The sequence below is a fragment of the Erythrolamprus reginae genome, chromosome Z, assembly GCF_031021105.1.
Source record: "Erythrolamprus reginae isolate rEryReg1 chromosome Z, rEryReg1.hap1, whole genome shotgun sequence".
In the NCBI taxonomy this organism is placed as follows: Eukaryota; Metazoa; Chordata; class Lepidosauria; order Squamata; family Dipsadidae; genus Erythrolamprus; species Erythrolamprus reginae.
Genome location: NC_091963.1, coordinates 62742201 through 62755489, shown reverse-complemented (window position 1 = coordinate 62755489; position 13289 = coordinate 62742201). Strand labels below are relative to the sequence as shown.

The following is a 13289-nucleotide window of genomic DNA, read 5'->3' as shown; positions in this document are numbered from 1 at the left end:
CAGTCCCATTTTTACAAAAAAAATAAGCATGCAGTGTCTGCAGAGTGCTTCTGGGGGCTCAGGGAAGGCACAAACACCCGTTTTTGTGAAAACCGGGTGTCATAGATTCACCATCACGAGGCTAGAGGAAGAGCTTAACAGAGAAGAGTTAATGAAAGGGATTTGCTTCCCATGTTATTTCCTGATGCAAACTGATAAAAAGGCTGCCACTTGAACCAAACCCTTTTCACTGCCAATTTTAGAGAATGTCCTACAAGTAAATTTGGGTCTATGCTGCAGTCTACAGAGCAGGTATGCATGGGCTGGAAAATCACTAGCCCAACAGAAATTGCTGAACTTTAAGTCCCTCCTGCTCCAACTAGTTCATGTCATGTTGGGCATTTTAATTCAGTAATATCTGCAGAGCCACAGATTCCCCATTCCACTCATATACCGGTAAATGGCTTGTGGTCATTGGAAAATATTACCCAATTTCTTGGCATCCACTAGCAGCTGTGTGTATGAGACAGAGAAGGAAAAGCATGAGCAACTTTGACTGCTGCAGCAAAGAGAAACCAATCTCCCCCCATTCACAGCAGAGCTACTCATAAGGCAGCTGTTCTGTGGCTGCCTGTCCTTTTCTGGCCCCCTCCCCTCTCCATATTTAAGTACCTTAAAGAGTCAGACTGCAACTTGCTTGGTGTGTGTATGAGACCCAGAAGGAAAAGCAGATGCCATTTTGACTATTGCAGCAGAAAAGCCAACCCCGCCTGTTATACATACTCCTGGTCAGTTGGAGGATGATGAAGAGCTTGAGGACTCTGATACAGATAGTGTTTATGAATTAGTGGTGGGCTCTGGGTTACAGATATTAGAACAGGTGGGAGGCCAGCCACAGGATGTTGCTATGAGTCCAGAATCTAGTGAGGAAGAGACAGACATTCGCTGGGTTAATCCTCAATTCAGAAGGGTCCAAAAACGCAAGGAACAGGTGTTAAGAAAAAGATATTAAGGGAAGGAATGGGTTAAATACTGGAGTGATGTATTAGTTACGTCAGGAGGTCAGTGGGGAAGAAGGGCAGAGTTTCAATGTTGTAGTTCTAAGATGAAACGTGTTTTAGTTTGGCTCTGGAGCGAGTAAGTTTATTCTGTGTTATACTGCAGTCATTCCTGCTGTTTTTGAATCATGCTGAAAATACATGAATTTCAGGAGACGGGAGGAGGCATGAAAGAATGTATGTGGAATGTAATTAAGAGAGATAACGGCAGAAAGGAATGTGCCAGTCTGTATTGCATTTTTGAATACGGAAGCGAAGAGAATAAAAATTAAGTTTCTTTGTTTATGAAATACTGCATTCAGTTAGCATTATTTTTAATAACTGAAGTTCTACCAGAAACCAGAACACCCCCCTCACAACGGAGCTGCTCAGAAGGCCCTCCACCCCTCCCTCGGTCCAGCCGCTGCTATTACCCTTCCACCAGCTCTCCCTCCCTCCCCACCCACCTGCCGTTCCGGCTTCTCCTCCCATGGTTGTGGTAGCAGCTGGGTGAGCCACTCCCAAAGAAGCCTTGCTTTCCTCGGCTTCCACCTCACCTCACATTTAGGAAAATGCACCTCTAGTTTGCCATTGTGCTGGTTTTTTGTACTCAGTGGCTTCAGAGAAGCATGGTGGTGGCTGTTCTGGTTCAGGCTGGAGTCTGCTAACTGATTAATAATAATTGCTTCTCAAATGGTCGATTTTCAAACAAATAACACTTCTTTATTTCTTCTACTTAAACTCTAGTAAATACAGTTCCGTTACGCAGCAAAATACTTTCAGTTCTTTCAGATTGAAAACAAGGCCATTTATCTTTCTAATTAATTCACTGACTGCTAGAAAACATTCTCTAACCTTTGAGTTGGGAATCTGCTGATTAAAAAGCAATAAATCATACAATAGAAAACTCACTTATTAGCGTGAAGAAAAAAAATCGCCATCTTGGCTTGATTTCAATTTGACGAAAGCAGCTTCTGCTTCTGTCCAATTCAGGACATGATGTAATTAATTAATTAATTAATTAACTTACGGTCTAAAATGCATCTCAAAACCTCCTGCCTCCAATTTCTTCCATTCTTTTCTGCACCTTTCTGAACTTTGGATTTATCCATCTGCTATCTTAGACGCTCGAACTGTCCAAAGAAACATCTGTCTGCATACTTTCATTTGAAGGCTGTTCTGCCATCTCCTCCACACTAAAATTCTCTTCATCTCTTAAATCAGGTAAATTGACAGTTTCCATTTCATCCCCATCCTTTGAGGCTGAACATTCCAAAGACTGACAGGGAACACACACAACACCATTCCTCTCCCCATGGCCCCTCCCCTCCCCTCCCCTGGCGGGTAAATGGAGTTAGGTTTAGAAGGAAAATGTACATAAAAGTCAAAAAGTAACTGAGGTGCTTCAAAATCTCAGGCATCCATCCAGAAGCAATTTCCAGGCCCACCTCCTGACCATTCAACTGGGCACTGGAATCGGTCATCGAGCCAACGAGAGTCTCAGATGCCAGTAATGTTCAAGCCGGGTAAAGGAACATGGGGTCTGGGCACAGGGCATGAAGCCACAGGAACAGCAGGGGCTGGAACTGGTGGCCAAACTGTAGAGTCAGGGGTGTCAGGGGAGCTGGGCAATGTCAAACAGTAGGTCACTGGATTGATGACCTTTTCAACAGGTCATTGCTCAAGCTTGCAGCTGCGTTTTTCGGAGGAAAGGTATTTTGTAGAAAGCCAAACTTGATCACTGACAGTTAATGGTAGAATGTCTTTGCAAGAACGGTTGGCAAAATGTTTGTAGTCTTCCTTGGCTTTGGTCAAGGAATGCTGGACGAGGCATAGCTAGGTGAACAGCGTTTAGCTTGGTGAGAAATTTGCCAGCGACTGAAACTGATGAAACAGTGCAGGTATTGCTCCAGGATGCCAATTACTTTTTTGGTACTCCCGTCAGTTTGGGAGTGATGGGTGGAAGCCAAGGAAACCTGGACCTGGAGGACGGTCATGAGTTCTTTCCAAAACATGGCGGTGAATTGGGGACCACGATCAGAGACTATAGTGTCAGGTAGGCCGTGTAGCCTGAAGATATGCTGGATAAATAGTTGAGCAGTGATATTTGCTGTAGGTATTCTGCGGCAAGGGATGAAATGCACCATCTTGGTTAATAGGTCCACCACTACAAGCACGGCTGTAAATCCGATGGAAATAGGTAAACAAGTGAGGAAGTCCATGGAAATGGTGCATCACAGTCTTTCAGGTGTAGGCAAAGGCTGTAGTAATCCCGGAGAGGGTCTGGTGGTTGTTTTGGCTTGGCGACAACAGATACAGGAGTTTACATAGGCAGGGACATCATGGCAAAGTCTGGGTCACCAAAAAGTTTGGGATACAAGGCATAGCATTTTGAAAAGGCCAAAGTGGCCAGCTGCCAGGTTATCATGGCACTGGTTGAGGATGAGGTCTCGGAGTGGGCCTGCTGGAACGTAGAGTAGATCTCGGTAATGTAGCAGGTCGTCGGAGAATGTCCATGGTGAATCAGGTTCTAGGTCTACAAAGATATCCTGGCATTGTGCTTACCAAATTCATTCTCAAAGATCTACCATATCTTGGATGGCTGCGACTGACGCAAGGGGTAGAATGGTATGAAGCGGCACAGGTTTTTGGGCTTGGGTGTATTCAGGTTTACAAGACAAGGCATCGGCTTGCTTGTTATCCCACTTGGATATGTAGATGATGCGGAAGTCAAATCTGGCAAAGAAAAAGGACCATTGGATGTATCTCTGGCTTAACCTCCTGGCAGTTTGGAGGAATTCCAAGTTTTTATGGTTGGTTCTGACCTCTACTTGGTGACGGGCTCCTCCAGGTTATGTTGCCAGGCTTCGAAGGCAGTCTTGATCACTAAGAGTTCTTTTTCCCAAATGGTGTAGTGGCATTTGGCAGGTTTTAGTTTAATGGAGTAATAGGCACAAGGAAACAAAGGTCTGCCGTCTTGGCATTGTTGAAGAAGTACGGCCCCCACTCCAACATCGGAGGTGTCAGCTTCTACGATAAAAGGAAGAGAGGGGTCTGGGTACTGGAGGATAGGTTCTTGCATGAAAGCTTTTTTTTGGAAGGCTTGTTGCTCTGCATTGCCCCATTGAAATTTAGTCGGGTGAGGGGCACAGGCAAGGTGGCGAAGCTTGGAATGAAGGTTCAGTAATAGTTAACAAATCCCAAAAATTATGGTGAACTTGAAATGCCCGTAGCAGATGCTGAAGGTAGTCTTCCATTTGTCGCCTTCTCAGATGTGAAGGAGGTCGTAAGTGCCTCACAAATCAATCTTGGTGAAGATGGTTGCTCCACTAAAGCGTTCCATGAGTTCGGAGATCAAAGGCAACGGATAGCAGTTATGGTAATAGAATTGAGTTCGTGATAGTCACAGCAGTCATAGATCTCCAGGTTTTTTTAACAAAAAGCACTGGGGCAGACAGTGGTGAGTCGGATGGTCAGATGAAACCCTTGGCCAGGTTTTTATTATTTATTTATTCAATTTTTATGCCGTCTTTCTCCTTAGACTCTGGGCGGCTTACAACATGTTATCAATAGCACTTTTTAACAGAGCCAGCATATTGCCCCCACAATCTGGGTCCTCATTTTACCCACCTTGGAAGGATAGAAGGCTGAGTCAACCTTGAGCCAGTGATGAGATTTGAACTGCTGACCTACATATCTACAGTTCTACAGTTAGCTTCATTGGTCTTCAGTACAGCACTCTACCTGCTGCACCACTCCGGCTCTCTCTTTTGTCGAGAAAGTCTTTTAAGGCAGCCAATTTGGCTTCAGACATTGAGTAGAGGCATCCCCCAGGAAGCTTGGCATTTGGTAATAAATCATTCAGTCGTAAGGTTGATGGGGAGGGGGAGTAATTGGTTTGCCTCTGTTTCATTGAAAATGTCAGTGAAGTTTGAAATGTCTGGTGGCAGGGTGCTGGCAAGCTGGGCCAGAATTTGAGTGGTGAAGGGTGAGTGGATATGGTCTACGCACTGAAGACTAGAAAAAGAATTGTGATTCTGGTACCACACAATGTGGGGGGTGTGGGTTCTTAGTCAAGCTAAGCCAAGAACTATAGGGAAATGGAGACCTTTGGTGACGTAAAATTGGATGGGTTCTTCATGGTGTTGAATTATTAAAGTGATTGGTTGGGTCTTGAACTTGATGGGTCTGGACAACAAAACACGGCCTTTTCAACTACGATAGGAGGTGTGACTGGGCACAAAGGTATGGCATGAAAACGAGCAAAAGTCTCATCCATGAATTTGGTAATGGCTCCAGAGTCCACTAGAACAGTAGCAGGGAGGGTTTTGGGTGTTTTTTTTAAATTTACCTCAGTGGCTAAAGTCAGGTAGCTTGAAGGTGTCGGGTCATCTACTGTAGAGCTAAACTTGGTTTGGTGCCTGACCGCCCTAACGTCTCCTTTAGGCTGGGCTCTGGTCATTTCCCGGTAAGGTGGCCTGGAGCAGGGACGATGGTGCCACTTCTCTTCTGCAGGCAAGCAGGCAGGAGATGTCCAGCTTCTCCACAATACAGGCATAGGCCTTCCACTCGGTGTCTGACTTTCTCGGCCTCAGTCAGGCAAGGTCTGGCTGTGCCTAGGTCCATCGGCTCATCTCAGGCTATGACAGCTGGATGGTTTCTGGGATCTGCTGGCATCTGGAAGGCACATCTCGGGTCTTCCATAAACTGGCTTCTCTATCTGGTCACACGGGTCTGGGTAGATCACATTTTGGTTTCAATGGTCAAACACAGCTGGTAGAGTTCGGGTAGTGTAGTGGTGCAGACCATCCTGGAACAATTCCATCAGGACCCCCTCATTCCAGTCCAGGAATGCGACTAAGCTCCGAAATTCAGAGATATATTCAGAGATGGTCTTGGTGCCAAGTTGTAGCTGGCGTAATTGGATAATGGCATTCTGTATGGGCATGGGGTCAGCAAATTCCTGTTCGAGCATCTGGCAAAATCCATCATAATCTTGTAGGATTGGATCCTGACGTTACAGCAATGGCAATGCCTAGTCAAATGCGGCACTTCTGAACAGACCTATAATGAAAGAGACCTTCATTGCTTCTTGCACGAAGACCACTGGGGATGAGTTGAAGAAGTTTCTGCATTGATTTAGAAATGTATTACAGTACTTGGTCCCGTTCCCCAAGAAATACTGATGGTTTGGCTAAATAAATCTTTGATCTCTGTTGAATGATGACCAGGGGGGACGGGGGATGGGGCTGCTGTGGCCTGATTCTGTTGCAAGGTCATTACTTGGGCTTGTAAAGCAGCGACTGTCTGTTAAAGCTAAGAAATCATTCCGGATATTTGCCGTTGTGCAGGCTGATTGGTTTTGCAGGGTTGGCTTTCATCAAACTGTTCTGGTCCAGGCTGGAATCAGTTGACTGATTAATAATAATTGGTTTTCAGATGATTGATTTTCAAACAAATAACATTTCTTTTTTTTAAGTATTCTCTTTATACATTTTACTTAAATCTAAAAAACCCTATATCAAATCACAAACGTTGAAAATATTAAAAAAGGGAAAAAAGAAAAAAGATATAACTAATTTTATACATTTCATACATTTTTTTCACTACACCATAAATCATCTATTGTTCATTAATTCCATTTTTATGAATCTTTCAAAACCATCTCTGCTCTTATATGGCAATTTTACTTATCAAATTCAACTTGCTTTATTAATATACTTCTTTAAAAATATCTCTATTCTTATATTCCAATTTTACTTATCATATTCAATTTGCTTTATTTGTACATTTCAATAAAACTAATTAAGCTTATTTTAATATAATGAACCAACCTAATATTTCCTTAATATATCCATTCAAATTGTTTGAACCTATTTTAATATATTCAACAAATCAAATATTTCCCAAAATTCTAAGCATACTAAATACATTTATTTAATTCAATTAAACCTATTTTAATATAGTCAATAAAACTAAAATTTCCATAAAATCCACACATCAAATCCTAACTAAGACGTCTAATAGAAGCTAATAATTAGAAATTAATCTAAATCTAATCAACCATTTTCATAACTGCAACCCTTCTCATAATCCCAAATCTCTTGTATAAATCCAAATTTAAACTTCTTTCTAGTCATTTTAAATCCCCATTTCCTTCTCTTTCGTTTTTTATTCTGTCTCCTTTGCTTCCTTACTAATCCCAACCAATCAATTTTATTTTTAATTCTTCTTTTATTCTGGAAATTCCAGTGCTTTTGACTACATCTTTCCCCATTTATATATGTGCTTGTCTCAATGTGCTCATAATAAAATCTGTGGTCATCTGCCCTTTCCATAACCAGGGAATTATTTTAAAAAATTGTTATATCATCACTCAAAATTTGATAATCAAAATATTTAATATCATGTACACTAGCTAGTAGAATTTCATTCTTATCATTGCTTAGTTCGCTTGTTGTTTCCTCGATCTGCAAATACATAATTATAATATTTCCATCTTCAAATGTCTCCTTCAATTTTGCCACATTGTGTAATTTTCTATTAGCTTCAATTGTAAGATCCTTAGTAATTTGAAAAAATCCATTCATCATTCCTCTCAATTCTTTGAGGTCATCAAATAAAGTTTTACACAATTCTCTTATCTCTTGAATTTCCATTTCCATTTTCTTAGGTCTCATATCTCCAGATGTTCCAAGCTCTTCCAAGCAGTCTAGTTATATTTTGCAGAACAGTTCAAACAAAGTTCAGGCTGCCACAAGGTTTTGCAAGCCCTCCTTTGTAGAAAAAATGTCAATAATCCAGATAGATTCTCCTTCCCAAAGCCAGTGCTTAAATAACAAATTCTCTAACAAATAAATAAAAGATCTCATAAGCTTTGACCAACAGATGGCTTCACCAATTCGTTATTAAACAGCAATTAAAGATCATTTAAACCAAAATGATTCCATTTAACTATTTAAGAGTTCTTTTAAAGTTCTTTTTTAATCTTTTAAATCCAATTTCAAAGCCTCAAACCATCCAATTTTTATCCAAAAGGGTTTTAGAATCGCTTCCTTATTCCACTGCTGGTGGAGACTCTTGGACGATGCCTGTGGGGTGTGCAAAACCCCCAAAACAGGCATCAGACTCATTTTTCGCTTATAAAGTTGCTCGGATCCGGGCGGACCTCGACTCCAATTGTATAGCAGTATCGGCTGACAACGAGTCAGTCGAGGTAACTGGGGCTAAACGTCTTTATCCATCTGTCTGGGTGGAGTTTGACTTGGTGACACCTGATGAAGTGGACAAGGCCATTGGAGCTGTGAGTTCCGCCACCTGTTTACTGGACCCGTGTCCCTCCTGGCTGGTTTTGGCCAGCAGGGAGGTGACACGGAGCTGGGTCCAGGAGATTGTCAATGCCTTCTTGGGGAGAGGGGCCTTTCCAGCTCCTTATAAGGAGGCACTTGTGCACCCCCTCCTCAAGAAGCCTTCCCTGGACCCAGCCGTGCTTAATAACTACCGTCCAGTCTCCAACCTTCCATTTATGGGGAAGGTTGTTGAGAAGGTGGTGTCCGCAACTTGGGCGTCCTCCTCGATCCACAGCTCACATTAGAGAAACATCTTTCAGCTGTGGCGAGGGGGGCGTTTGCCCAGGTTCACCTGGTGCACCAGTTGCGGCCCTATCTGGACCGGGACTCACTGCTCACAGTCACTCATGCCCTCATCACCTCGAGGTTCGACTACTGTAATGCTCTCTACATGGGGCTACTTTTGAAAAGTGTTCGGAAACTTCAGATCATGCAGAATGCAGCTGTGAGAGCAATCATGGGCTTCCCAAGGTATGCCCATGTTACACCAACACTCCGCAGTCTGCATTGGTTGCCGATCAATTTCCGGTCACAATTCAAAGTATTGGTTATGACCTATAAAGCCCTTCATGGCATCGGACCAGAATATCTCCGGGACTGCCTTCTGCCGCACGAATCCCAGCGACCAATTAGGTCCCACAGAGTTGGCCTTCTCTGGGTCCCGTCGACTAAGCAATGTCGTTTGGCAGGACCCAGGAGAAGAGCCTTCTCTGTGGCGGCCCCAGCCCTTTGGAACCAGCTCCCCCCAGATATCAGAGTTGCCCCCACCCTCCTTGCCTTTCGCAAGCTCCTTAAAACCGACCTCTGTCGTCAGGCATGGGGGAATTGAAATTTCCCTTCCCCCTAGGCTTATAGAATTTATACATGGTATGCTTGTATGTATGAGTGGTTCTTTAAATTGGGGGTTTTAAGATTATTTTTAATATTAGATTTGTTTACATTGTCTTTTTATACTATTGTTAGCCGCACCGAGTCTTCGGAGAGGGGCGGCATACAAATCAAATCAAATCAAATCAATAAACAAACAAACAAACAAACAAACAAATAAATAATCAATCTGTCTGCATACTTTCATTTGAAGGCTCTTCTGCCATCTCCTCCTCACTAAAATTCGCTTCATCACTTAAATCGGGTAAATTGACAGTTTCCATTTCATCCCCATCCTCTGAGTCCGAACATTCCAAAGACTGACAGGGAACACACAGAACAGTGACAGCATTACATTTTGGGGCTACTTTTCTTCAACTGGAATTGAGGCTTTATTCAAGGGAAGTAATAATGAACAGTTCCAAATATCAGTCAAATTGGTACAAAACCTTCAGTCATTTGCTAAAATGCTGAAAATGAAGCAAATTTTCAATTTTTAGCATGCCCCAAAGCATACTCCAAATCAATAAAAGATTAACAATAAGATTAAAGGTTTGGAATGGATCAGCCAAGATTTGAATCAAATTGAAAGTCTATGCGGTGAGCTGAAGAGGGCTGAGCAAATTTCCTTGGCAATTTGACAAATTTGGAATGGTTTTGCAAAGAAGAGCAACTAACCAATCCCAAGACTAGGTGTGCCACGCTTATAGGCTCATACTCCAAAAGACTGAATGTTTTCATAAAGTCTAAAGGTAATTCAAAAAAGCATTAGTTGTGTGCATTATTATTTTTTCTTTAAAATTATTAATATTTTCCTCCTAAAATATCTGTTTGGTCTGATTTTTTTTACCTCAATAGCCTGTGTATAGACTTTCCATATCCACTGTATTTGAGGAATATTTTCAAGGGAATAAATTTATTGAAGGGCAAAGAACGAAAATATAGCTAGAGACTAGGTGGACATATAACTATACACATAATATAATTACAAAACTTTCTAATTATATTAGAAAACAATGCCAAAACAAGATTTTATAAATTGAAAGGCCAGGCGATTTAACACCTGGCTGGCATTTATAGAAAGCGCAAAGGAACTCAGCACCAATTACCAGCTGGGCATTCTCGCGCAGTAGCACGAGAACGCCCAGAGTCCTTTTACAAGCCATATGGGCTGTTGGGAGGCGTGGGCAGGACTACTGCCCTGCTCGCCACCCACACCTTCCTTTCCAGCCGGGCTCGCTTCCTCTGCAGACACCTACCCACCCTCCACTCAATCCAGGGTGATTAAATGATTGCCCAATTGGGGTCCAAATAGGAATTTTTTGCAATCTCAGCACTTTTTAGTCCACATTGTTTTTTCGCCTACTCCATTCTGGAAGAATGAGATGGAATTGTGGTTATGGGGTGCATCTGCTTGTAAATAGACTGCCGATTCAACAATTTGATGCTTAAACTTGGTCACTGTATGGCAGAAAGAGTGCGGAAAGGGTACCAGTAGCAATTGTGTGTTCTCCCTTGGGCATCTTTTGGAAGATGATGAGCTCCCCTGTTGCACAGCTCATGCTGCCTACCCAGCCAGAGTGGTCAAAGGAGGTTGCCCTTGGGGCTCACTTACATCATTTCTGGTTCTGGGTCATGGGGGTGAGCTCTCCCAGATGCCAGGGGCGTGGCTTACACAGCTGGGTGCAGGCTGGTCATGCCTCACTCTGACCAAGCATGGAGTTATGTCCATTAGTTGCCCAAGTATGTTGTATTGAAAAAAATCCGCCCCATTTAGCGACCTCTACAGGTCTCTCTGTAAATATTTTAATAAAGTGACCCCTGTATTACCCAGCTTGGTGTCGGAGTGTTCATTTCGTGTCCAATGCAAAATGGAATTGTTAAAAGCAAAAATGCATACTATATTCTAAAAATCTATTTCTGAATGTCAAAAGGCAAGTCCTTATCAGTTTTTAATACGGTTCATATCTTTAACAGCATTTTTTATTTATATAATTTCTAATCTGAAATCCTACCATGCCTAGGAATTTTAAAAACTAATATCTACTGATTTAGTAGCCAAATTTAAATAATGATAAAATATCCTAATTCAATTCAATTCAATTTATTAGATTTGTATGCCGCCCCTCTCCGAAGACTCGGGGCGGCTCACAACAACAATAAAAACAATATTCTAGAGAAAACAAATCTAATATTAAGAAGCACATAAAAACCCTATCATATTTAAAAAGCAAACAACACATACATATCCAAACATAAATATAAAAAAAGTCTGGGGGAAAGGTGTCTCAACTCACCCATGCCTGGCGGTATAGATGGATCTTGAATAATTTACAAAAGACAAGGAGGGTGGGGTCAGTTCTAATCTCTGGGGGGAGTTGATTCCAGAGGACGGGGCCGCCACAGAGAAGGCTCTTCCCCTGGGGCCCACCAAACGACATTGTTTAGTTGACAGTACCCGAAGAAGGCCAACTCTGTGGGACCTTATCGGTCACTGGGATTCGTGCGGTAGTGGAGGTACTCTGGTCCAATGCCATGTAGGGCTTTAAAGGTCATAACCAACACTTTGAATTGTGACTGGAAACTGATCGGCAGCCAATGCAGGCCAGGGAGTGTTGCAGACGTGGGCGAATCTAGGAAGCCCCACAATGGCTCTCGTGGCCGTGTTCTGCACGATCTGAAGTTTCTGAACAATTTTCAGAGGTAGCCCCATGTAGAGAGTGTTGCAGTAATCGAGCCTCGAGGTGATGAGAGCATGAGCGACTGTGAGACAGTGTTTCCCAACCTTTTTGGAGCCGCGGCACATTTTTCATATTTTCAAAATCCTGGGGAACATGGAGGGGGGGGGCGCTAAAAAAAGTTTGGACAAAAAAAATCTCTCTTCCTCCCTTTCGCTCTATTTCTCTCTCCCTCCCTCTTTCTCTCTCTCCCTTCCTTTCTCTCTCCATCACTCTTTCTTTCTCTCTTCCTTCCTTCCTCTCTTTCTGTCTCCTCCTTCCTCTCTCATCTCTCTTTCCTTCCTCTCCCTCCCTTTCTCTCTTTCCTTTCTCTCCCTTTCTGTCTATCCTTTCTATCTCTCACCCCTTCTCCCTCTTTCATTCCCTTTCTCTCCCTCCCTTTCTCTCTCATTCCTTTCTCTCCCTCTTTCCTTCATATCTCTTTCTTTTTCTCCCTCATTCATATCTTCTCCCCCCCTCCCTCCCCCTCCCTTTCTCTTCCTTTTTCTCTATCCTTTCTACTTCTTACTCTTTCTTTCTCTCTCTCCCTCCTTCATTCAATTTTCTCTCCCCCTCCTCCCTCTTTCCTTTCTCCCCCTCCCTTTCTCTTCCTTTTTCTCTATCCTTTCTACTTCTTACTCTTTCTTTCTCTCCCTCCTTCATTCAATTTTCTCTCCCTCCCTTTCTCTCCCTCCCTTGTTCTCCCCTGGGGCTGCCTGTGCCTGCCCTGCACCACCCAACACGGACGGACAGCCCCCGGTCGTCGGTTCGTCGCAACCCCCCCCCACTGAGGGAGATCAGGCTGGCGAGGGCGGTAGATCTGCGTCACCAGCCACTGGAGGGAGATCGGGCTGGCAGGGGCGGCGAATCCACCTCCCCAGCCGCGCGGAGGGAAATCCGGCAGGCGGGCGGGTGGCCACGGCTCCCTGCGTGCCCCTGGAAAAGCCTACAGGGAACGGTGCCCGGGGCCGCTGCAGCCACCCCCCTGCCCCCCGCTCCCACCGCCATCTCCCCGCGACTGCCTGCGCCGCTGCAGCGCCTCCCCCGCTCCCACCGCCAGTGCCCTCCCGCCGGGCCACAAAGGACACTTGCCGACGCCGACACGGCCAGGTGTGCCGACGCCGACAGGGAAGCTCCAGCTGGGCGGGGCGCTGCCGTGCCGGTGCCTCCGACCTCCCGGTTCCTGCTCGATGCCGCGGTTTCTGGCGCTCTCCTGCTGGGCCCCAAAGAAGGAAGGCGGGGAAAAGGTGCGAAGAATGAAGCTCTCCTTCTTCCTGCCTTCCTTCTTTTGGGCCCAGCAGGAGAGCGCCAGAAACCGCGGCATCGGGCAGGAGCCGAGA

The 13289-nt window shown here is 44.1% G+C and overlaps 1 protein-coding gene across 1 annotated transcript in view; it reads right to left on the bottom strand.

Moving 5' to 3' along the window:
• The window catches only part of GLI3 (GLI family zinc finger 3), a 407618-nt gene that overhangs the window by 170748 nt on the left and 223581 nt on the right, over positions 1-13289 (bottom strand). The window lies entirely within an intron of this gene.